Consider the following 8,245-nt stretch of genomic DNA (forward strand, 5'->3'; position numbering starts at 1 on the left):
GCTTTGTCGGTCAATTTGCAATAACACTAACAACAATAATCGTAATAATAATAGTAATAACATTAATAATAATATTTTTTATTTTTATTGGTAAATTGTATTGTCATTGTTACTTATTGTTATAGTTTATTGTTATCATCGTCGGTGTTTTCGCCGTCGATTCGTCCTCGTTATTATAAAACATAACATTTAAAATGTTATGTTCAACCACCTGAAATGTTAAAGAGTTCAGCAACCTAACACATTCAATAATAAACAATTACAACACAACCTCATAACGCTGAGAAACTCTCATATATTCTTGCCCCAAACCCCCGTCCCGCACCAAGAATTTATATCATTTCTTAAAAGTAACTAGTAAAAAAAAATACCTGTTAGTTTCTCATTCGTTTTCTGTGCTGCCTGCTCTAATGCCGCATGTATTGTAGTGCCACAGTCAGCTTGAATTTTTCGTATAGCGGTTTCATCGCCTATTAAAAACACAAATCTGTTGTTAATGTCTTCCTTGCAGTGTTGTACTTCTAACAATCGGAAACCTTTATTCTTTTTTGATTTTGTTTTTAATCGTCGATAAATTCACTTATTAACATAGGGATGCTTCGGGAAGAATTCGCACTCTATTAAAAAAGTAAAATTAACCAATATAAATCCGGTGAACTAGCGAAGGGACGTGTTTTTTGGGCAGAGTTTAACATTTATTTGAACTTATTAAATGTTCGAATTCCAAATACACACACTATTAATGAACACTTACCAGCCCAATGCAGTTTGTTCTCATGAAGTGTCACTAAAACTGCCGGTATCCCCGTGTTTTGTATAAATACATTAACTTTTGAATTATAAGCAACATGTTAAAGTTTTTAAGTCAAATTTATTAAAGTCAGCATAAGCGCAATAGAACAGATTGTAAACTATATGTCAATTTTAAACTAATATAATAACTAATTACAACACACAACATATATTCTCTTTACTTTAATTATGGTTTAAACACGGACGGCTATCCTAACAGTGTTTACAACCTAGAAAGAAGGGGTGAACACGAACATTTATTGTTAAAACAAACATAGAACAACCAACAATACACATAATAAATGGGTCTGTCGTTTATATTTTTTTTTTTTGGGTAGGAAGTGCATACCCTGGTACTATACAATTACTGTCAGATTGACTGCCTGATTTTGAACGGTTGAAAAGATTTTGTTAGAATTTATATTGTTGTGATATGTAGTAGTCTTAGCTAATATTCTTTGCTGTATTCGCATACCTGGTATAAAAATGCAATAACACTACCATCATATCTACTCATAATTTACGCGAATCATTACATTAATTTTCACTACTTAGTATGATTGACAATGACAATACTTATATCATTAACATTAAAAATATTAGTTTAGCAATAACAGAATTAATGACAGTACTGTTAATTACATAAATAATAATACAGTAGTAATGATATTGAGAGCAATATTATTAATTGTTGTTATTATTATTGTTCTAACTTTCTTCATTAATGTTTCTAACAAAATACAGTACATTTGCGAACGTGCCGAAAGTTGCACTTTATTAAATAACTCATACACAACAATACACATCCCTACCTTGTTCGTGAGTCTTCTGTGCGACCGTTTAACAGACCACTGTTTAACCATGATGGATAAAACGATGCTCGAAGACCAATGCTCAAAGCAGTAGTCCAACAAAAACAGGAACGTCTTGTAATGACTTATGATTGGCTCAAAATTTCGCTACATTATTCTTCCCTCATTATCCCACCCATTTTGGTTGCGCTAGGCTCTGAGTGAAGGAATAATGAAGTACATAGATTGTGACAGTTTATCAGAACAAAAGTATGTTAATTACCAAGTGATTAAGTCTCTATTGTTTAGATGGATAAATGAAAGCCAACAGGATTAAGTAGTATACCGTAACAAGAACTTGCGTCAATGTCTACATGAACTGAATAATTTGTTCCTTTGATTTAGAGTTCAAATTTCGGGTTGACATATAATAAAATATACTTATCTTTTATACAAAGGTTACATCGTTTGGTAGAGTTGGAATATGATTTACATTTAGATAATATATATATATCTGTAATGTCCACAAAATGAAAGAGACTTTGGACAGATTTTAATGACAATTCTAAGCTCTCTTTATTTCTCTTCTTTTTTCCTTGAACCTCGCTTACGCCCTCAATCTTTACATTCGTTCCCGTTACCACCCACAATCTCCCCCCTGTAACAAATTACATTCTTCAATATACCTACTAGGGTTTCTCACTACCCTACCTGACCTAGTTCTATATGGAACCTGGTCTACACCCCTTGGTACGAATCTGTCTGTATTTACATTTTCTGGTTGTGCATTCCCGAAATCATCAATCATCAAAGGCACTGCATTGCCTAACGGGTTTACCCATTCCCTACAGTCAGGGCTTACAATAGCTAACCTTTCAACATTATATGTCTTTCTGTTACTTAACAGAAAGGCTGCATTTCTTAACTACACGAAATGGTCCCATAAATGGACTACTGCCCTTATGCACATATCCAGTTTTTTTAACCTTTACATTCATTCCTTCCTGTATAATAGGTTTTTTAACACTGTTACGATTGTCAAAATATGTCTTTTGTTTCTTCTGATTAACTTTTACTAGTTCTTTAAGCTTAGATTTATCAACCACCACATCTGCTGATGGTGTCAACCCTTTAATATCTAACTTGTTTCTCAATTTACGTCCATGCAACAACAATGCAGGTTCCACCTCTGTTGTTGAGTGTGGAGTATTTCGATATGCAAATAAAAATGACTGCACATATTGTTTAACTTCTTTCCCTTCTAAGAATGCAGTTTGTATCGTCTGTTTTAGAACTTTGTTAAACCTTTCTACGGCACCATTACTCCTGTCTCTTATACACATCTAGATGTGTATAAGAGACAGCGCCTGAACTGTCTCACCTGGTTCATGGGATCGACATCTAAACTTGTACCTCTCCGCTACAACGTTTAGTTTGGGTTCAAAATAATCAGCAAGTAATTGCATAGTTTCTTTATATTCGTCTTTATCACCATCTGCTTCTGCCTGTTGTGCACCAGCAACGGACGTGGCCTTACTGTTCAAAACAGTGTAATAAATCCGTTGGGCTTCAGTACCCAACGACGCTATCAAAATTGCCTTGCGACGTTCAGCTGACCCTGCCTGCAAATCGGCGGCCAACAAGTAATTTTCAAATATTATTTTCCATGTTTTCCACGGGACGGTGGGCGTGCCTGGAGACTCAAGAAACGGATGCGGTTTACTCACAATATTATCCCATCCTCGTCGCCAACTGTAATGTCCACAAAATGAAAGAGACTTTGGACAGATTTTAATGACAATTCTAAGCTCTCTTTATTTCTCTTCTTTTTTCCTTGAACCTCGCTTACGCCCTCAATCTTTACATTCGTTCCCGTTACCACAGTATCTATATATATTTATTTCAGCTACCCTTGTAGCCTTTGTCAAAGCTTGAAATTAACTGAACATGCTGTGAGTATTTATACTGAGTATACTTATTTATTTATTTGAACCTACACCTTTAGACCGGTTACACTCAAAATAAATTTGTGCGTTCATAGATAAAAGATAGAAACTTAACAAAAAAGATACGTTAAAAGAAATACCGAAAGATTCCATGAAAAACTCAGATAATGCATAATACATACACCAAACACTGTAATGTGTTCCATCTAGCTGAGCTTCAACACGATGGTAGTCACATAAACAATTACAGAAACAAAACCTAGTGTACAAGTTATTAAAATGAAAACTGTAAAAAATGGATATACAAAAATTACAAAATATATGTATAGATATATGTGTATATATGTGACATGTGTCATCTATGTGATTTTGCATTTCCCCACACCCTTACTTAACCAGGAAAAGAAAGTTTTTGAGTGAGTGTTTATTATTTCCTATCTGAATTTTTCAGTTAATGTTTTGCTTTATACAGTGAGATTTATTTAGCTTAAATTTGTTATCTCATGGTTGTATTTATTTTCTCGGACGCACCTTCCTTTTGAACGAGTGCCAGTGTTTCAAAAGTGAAGTTCTGAATAAATTATATTAATTATATTAATTCATCAACTGAATTGAGTTTTATCCTATTCATTATCACTGTGCGCAACTAGAACCAAAATGGGTATAGTAGCGCACAGTGATAAACTACCCGTCAATAATTTCAATTGTATCCTATTATTTATCACTATGCGCAACTAGAACCAAAATGGGTGTAGTAGTGCACAACGATAAACTGCCGAGAAGCGATCGGATGGGAGCGACTAAAGAGAGCTGCGTTAAAACCGGATTTTTTTATATTAATAATACAAGCTGAAATTGTCATATAATAGTGTAAATCGTGTAGCTAAAGGCATGTTTTGCATAATACATTAATATTGAAGGACTCTACAATTTGAAAGTTTGATTTTGAGGATGAGGTGAACATATGCATTCGATGCACTGCCCATCAACTGAATTTAATTTTATCCTATTCATTATCACTGTGTGCAACTAGAACCAAATGGGTATAATAGCGCACAACGATAAACTACCCGTGCTTGTTCTAAGCACTGTTAGGTTGATAGCCTCATTGTTGAATGAAATGGACTACACTGAAGAAGTTAAGGTATGACATTAATGAACTTCATCAATGAACTTCATACCCAGTAAATATGTTACCATATTTAAAAAGTATAAGACGATGGAATTTATCTGCATGTCTAGATACAGTACTTCTCTATTCCTTCTTGACTGTGTCCCCATTCATAATCTTCTACTAATGTGCTTCCTTCTTGCTTGCCCGGCAATAACACTTTGGTTCATCTCGGAGAAATTTGTACATATGTGCAGATGTTTTGCCGTGATTGGTAAGCCAAGAATATGTTGAAAATCAACTGGGATATCACGTTGGTAGGGAGAATCCTGTAAAACATTGTCGAATATATCACAGAAAGGAACTTCATCATAGTCGAAAAACTCCACTGTTTCTGGATATAATATCAACTGAGCAGAAGGCTTGTTCAGTGAAATCTGTTTCAGTCGATCATTTTCAAACTGTAAATGAAAACCTCCATCGTTGTAAGGATGGAGGTTTTCATTTACAGTTTGAAAATGATCAACACCTCAAGCTTTTATGTTATCCACAAGGTTTTCAAGTCTCACTCTCCTTGCATCAACATCTTCCTTCCCTGCAACAGATGATGTGAGCCTGCAAAAAAGAAAAATAAAAAACCAAATGTTGAAAATTTGCATTTTACATTAAATGAAATAAGCTTTCACCTACCTCAAGGACACAAAGTAAAACCTTGCCAGTCCAGATTATGGGACTTGGTGTACAGGAATCGCAAAAAAAAAACTAATAATCTCTTAACTGTTGCATCAACAAATCCAGTGTTTCCTCTGGGCTATTGGCACAGGCTTCTATAAGCGAGTTAAATGAGCTTAACCAAGATACAAATTCTAGAGGATTACTTAGAAAAATTAGAACGTCTACGTTTTGTAGCCTAAATGAATTAATTAAACTGGCAATATCTGCACCACCAATTCACTCAATAAACTTTCATCTACGAACTGAACTAGAAACGGTCCATGGCAAGTTCTTGTTTTCCTTATGTTGTGTAATTTGCATGAAAACATGAAAATGGTAGGCCTATTGTGCACTGTCGCTCAGGTTTCCGTAATTCACTGCCAGCTTGCTTCATGCTTTCAGTAGCCTGTTTGCTGAATGACATGCGCTCTACAGTTTTGTGACAAGGTAGCACCACGACTTCGATGACATGGGATGTGGTATATTCATAGTGCCACAAAATGATTTTAGGGCCTCAAATCCATTGGAAATGTTACAGAATGCCATGACAATTCGCATATTCACTTATTTATTTTTATTTATTTATTTATTTATTCAATCGTCCAACAGGACCAAGAAGGTCCCACTTACAGGCGAAGATTGTAGTAAAATATTTCTATGTACAATATAAAAATATAAAATATTTAAAATTCATCAAATTATTAAAACATTGTAGAGTTAAATATTACATCGATTAAACACATAAAAATTATGTAAGATAATTATTTAAATGACATTTAAATACATATAAAGAATTAGAAAATATATCAACATCAGGACATTTGGCAACAAAATCATTATATAAGCTAGACAGACGCGAAATAAATCCATTTTTACATACATTAACACGGCAAAAAGGAACAGAAAATAAGTCACACTGACGAAGTGTATATATATATATATATATATATATATATACACACATACATATGTACACACATACACACACAAACACACCCCCACATACATGCAAGCATACACACACACATATACACATGTTCATACTAAATTTGTATAAACCAACAATCAAAAAGAAAACCAACAATCGAAAAAAAAAAAATGGAGAAGACTTCATCCTTGTCTTTATCAAAAATCCTGAATGAGAACAATTTATTTTGTTTTAAAATAATGAATTAGATAACTCAATTGCCAAGGTATTAGCATCTTTTCATAATTGGTGGTTTTTGAGACCAATTGATTGTCGGTAGGTTAAAATCACCCAGAAGAATAAACCTGTGGCTTGGATATCTTGACATCGCTTCGTCCAGCAGCGCAGAAAGTACTTCGATGGATTCCATGCCTTGAATAGGAGGTCTATAATACGTACCAATCAAGAGTCTTTTCGTATTAGAGAAATTTACTTCCACCCACATTAGTTCGATATTTTTATTTTCCAAATCAGTAAGTCTGCGAGTTACATACCTGTTTGAGGCAAGCAACGCGATACCACCACCTCTTTTGCCTATTCGTTCCTTCCTGTATAGTGTGTAATTCTCTATTTCAAGTTCAGCGTCTAAAACATTAGAATTAAGCCATGTTTCTGTGAATGCAACGAATTGGTAACGATTTGCAATTAAATGACTAACCAGTTCTGTGCTCTTATACACATCTCAGTTTATTTTTAAGGCTGCGACAGTTCTGATAATAGAAACGTGTTTCAGCACACCTGGTGTCAGCATTTTCCGCATTCCTTTCTTTTGTCTTACCGCGCTGTGGTCCGGGATTCTTTTCCACATCGCTGTATACAGTTAATTCGGGTCTAAAACTAGCAGAATGTGTATAACCAGAGTAATAATTTACACTATTACCAGAATATTACACCTTCAAATACACCTGCTATAGAATGTGTACATGTAAGAACATGACTTACCATGCACATCAAATTGTTGGGTAAGTCCCCGCTTGACGTCATTGCGAATCCTTGCAATGAACATTCCGGACACAAATTCTGATTGATAAGAGCTGTTAGGATTTATATTGCTATGAACAAGAATCCTCTTAAATGTTCTGGAGATGATATATTATATTCATCTGCCATACCTTCAACACTTTTTTTTATTTTCCTTGCGAATGCACAAGATTTTGATGGGCCAGGCCTAGGTTGTTGCTGATCGGGCTGTCTGGCTGGCTGAGGCTTAGTCACAGTTGTCTGTTGCCACAAAACTTTCTCTTCTTACGTCGTGGAATATTCTTCTTATTTCTCATGATAAAAATGTTAAATATACAGTTGATAATCTTCAGGTACTTGATATAAAGATGTTAAATTTTGAAAAACAAATGATGTATAATCACAAATTGAACTTACTATTTGAAAATATTCTAGACAGCTGTTAGTTGATTTTGAAAACAATGGATATCAAGTCAAGCTTGTTTGAATGCATGTGCTGCATGCATGAGTGGTTAGGTAGGTCAAAAGCTGCTTTATGTTCTTTCACAAACAGTGTTAAGACAAAATAATTAGTAAAAAAAAATTATTTTTGATAATTAATATAAAAGTTATTAATGCTGAAATGTGTTGCTAAGGCAGTTGCTAAGGTAATAAAATGACGTCCAATTTTGAATTATTAATCGTAAAATTGCTAATTATATTAAAAGTAAGTATTATTTTGATCCAAAACTTTAGAATAAGATTCTTGGTATGTTAAGCTATACAATGAGGCTAAAAGTAAAATTTTGATAAAAAAAAAAATTAAAATATCGTTCAACTTTTTGAGAAAAATACAAAAACTAAATCATTTCTTCAACAATGAATATTCAATATTTTTCATACATAACCATGCCATATAAAGAAAAATGAAATGCAAAAATTTTGACTCATGAGTATGATTGCGTAACGACTACAACTGACTTAG

General features: G+C 33.9%; 2 long non-coding RNA genes across 2 annotated transcripts; both read right to left on the minus strand.

The window, feature by feature from the left end:
* Window positions 1–1,107: 1,107 nt before the first annotated feature.
* On the minus strand, window positions 1,108–2,077 carry LOC117107203. Its single transcript, XR_004445201.1, has 2 exons — window positions 1,341–2,077; window positions 1,108–1,267 (listed from the first exon to the last, which is right to left on the minus strand). It is a non-coding gene; the product is annotated as an uncharacterized LOC117107203 (long non-coding RNA).
* A 1,411-nt stretch (window positions 2,078–3,488) lies between these two features.
* Window positions 3,489–7,718, minus strand: LOC117107202. Its single transcript, XR_004445200.1, has 3 exons — window positions 7,264–7,718; window positions 5,116–5,255; window positions 3,489–5,023 (listed from the first exon to the last, which is right to left on the minus strand). It is a non-coding gene; the product is annotated as an uncharacterized LOC117107202 (long non-coding RNA).
* Window positions 7,719–8,245: the final 527 nt, after the last annotated feature.

Source organism: Anneissia japonica, unplaced genomic scaffold, assembly GCF_011630105.1.
Source record: "Anneissia japonica isolate Jap-2015-1 unplaced genomic scaffold, ASM1163010v1 scaffold496_len188431_cov159, whole genome shotgun sequence".
NCBI lineage: Eukaryota > Metazoa > Echinodermata > Crinoidea > Comatulida > Comatulidae > Anneissia > Anneissia japonica.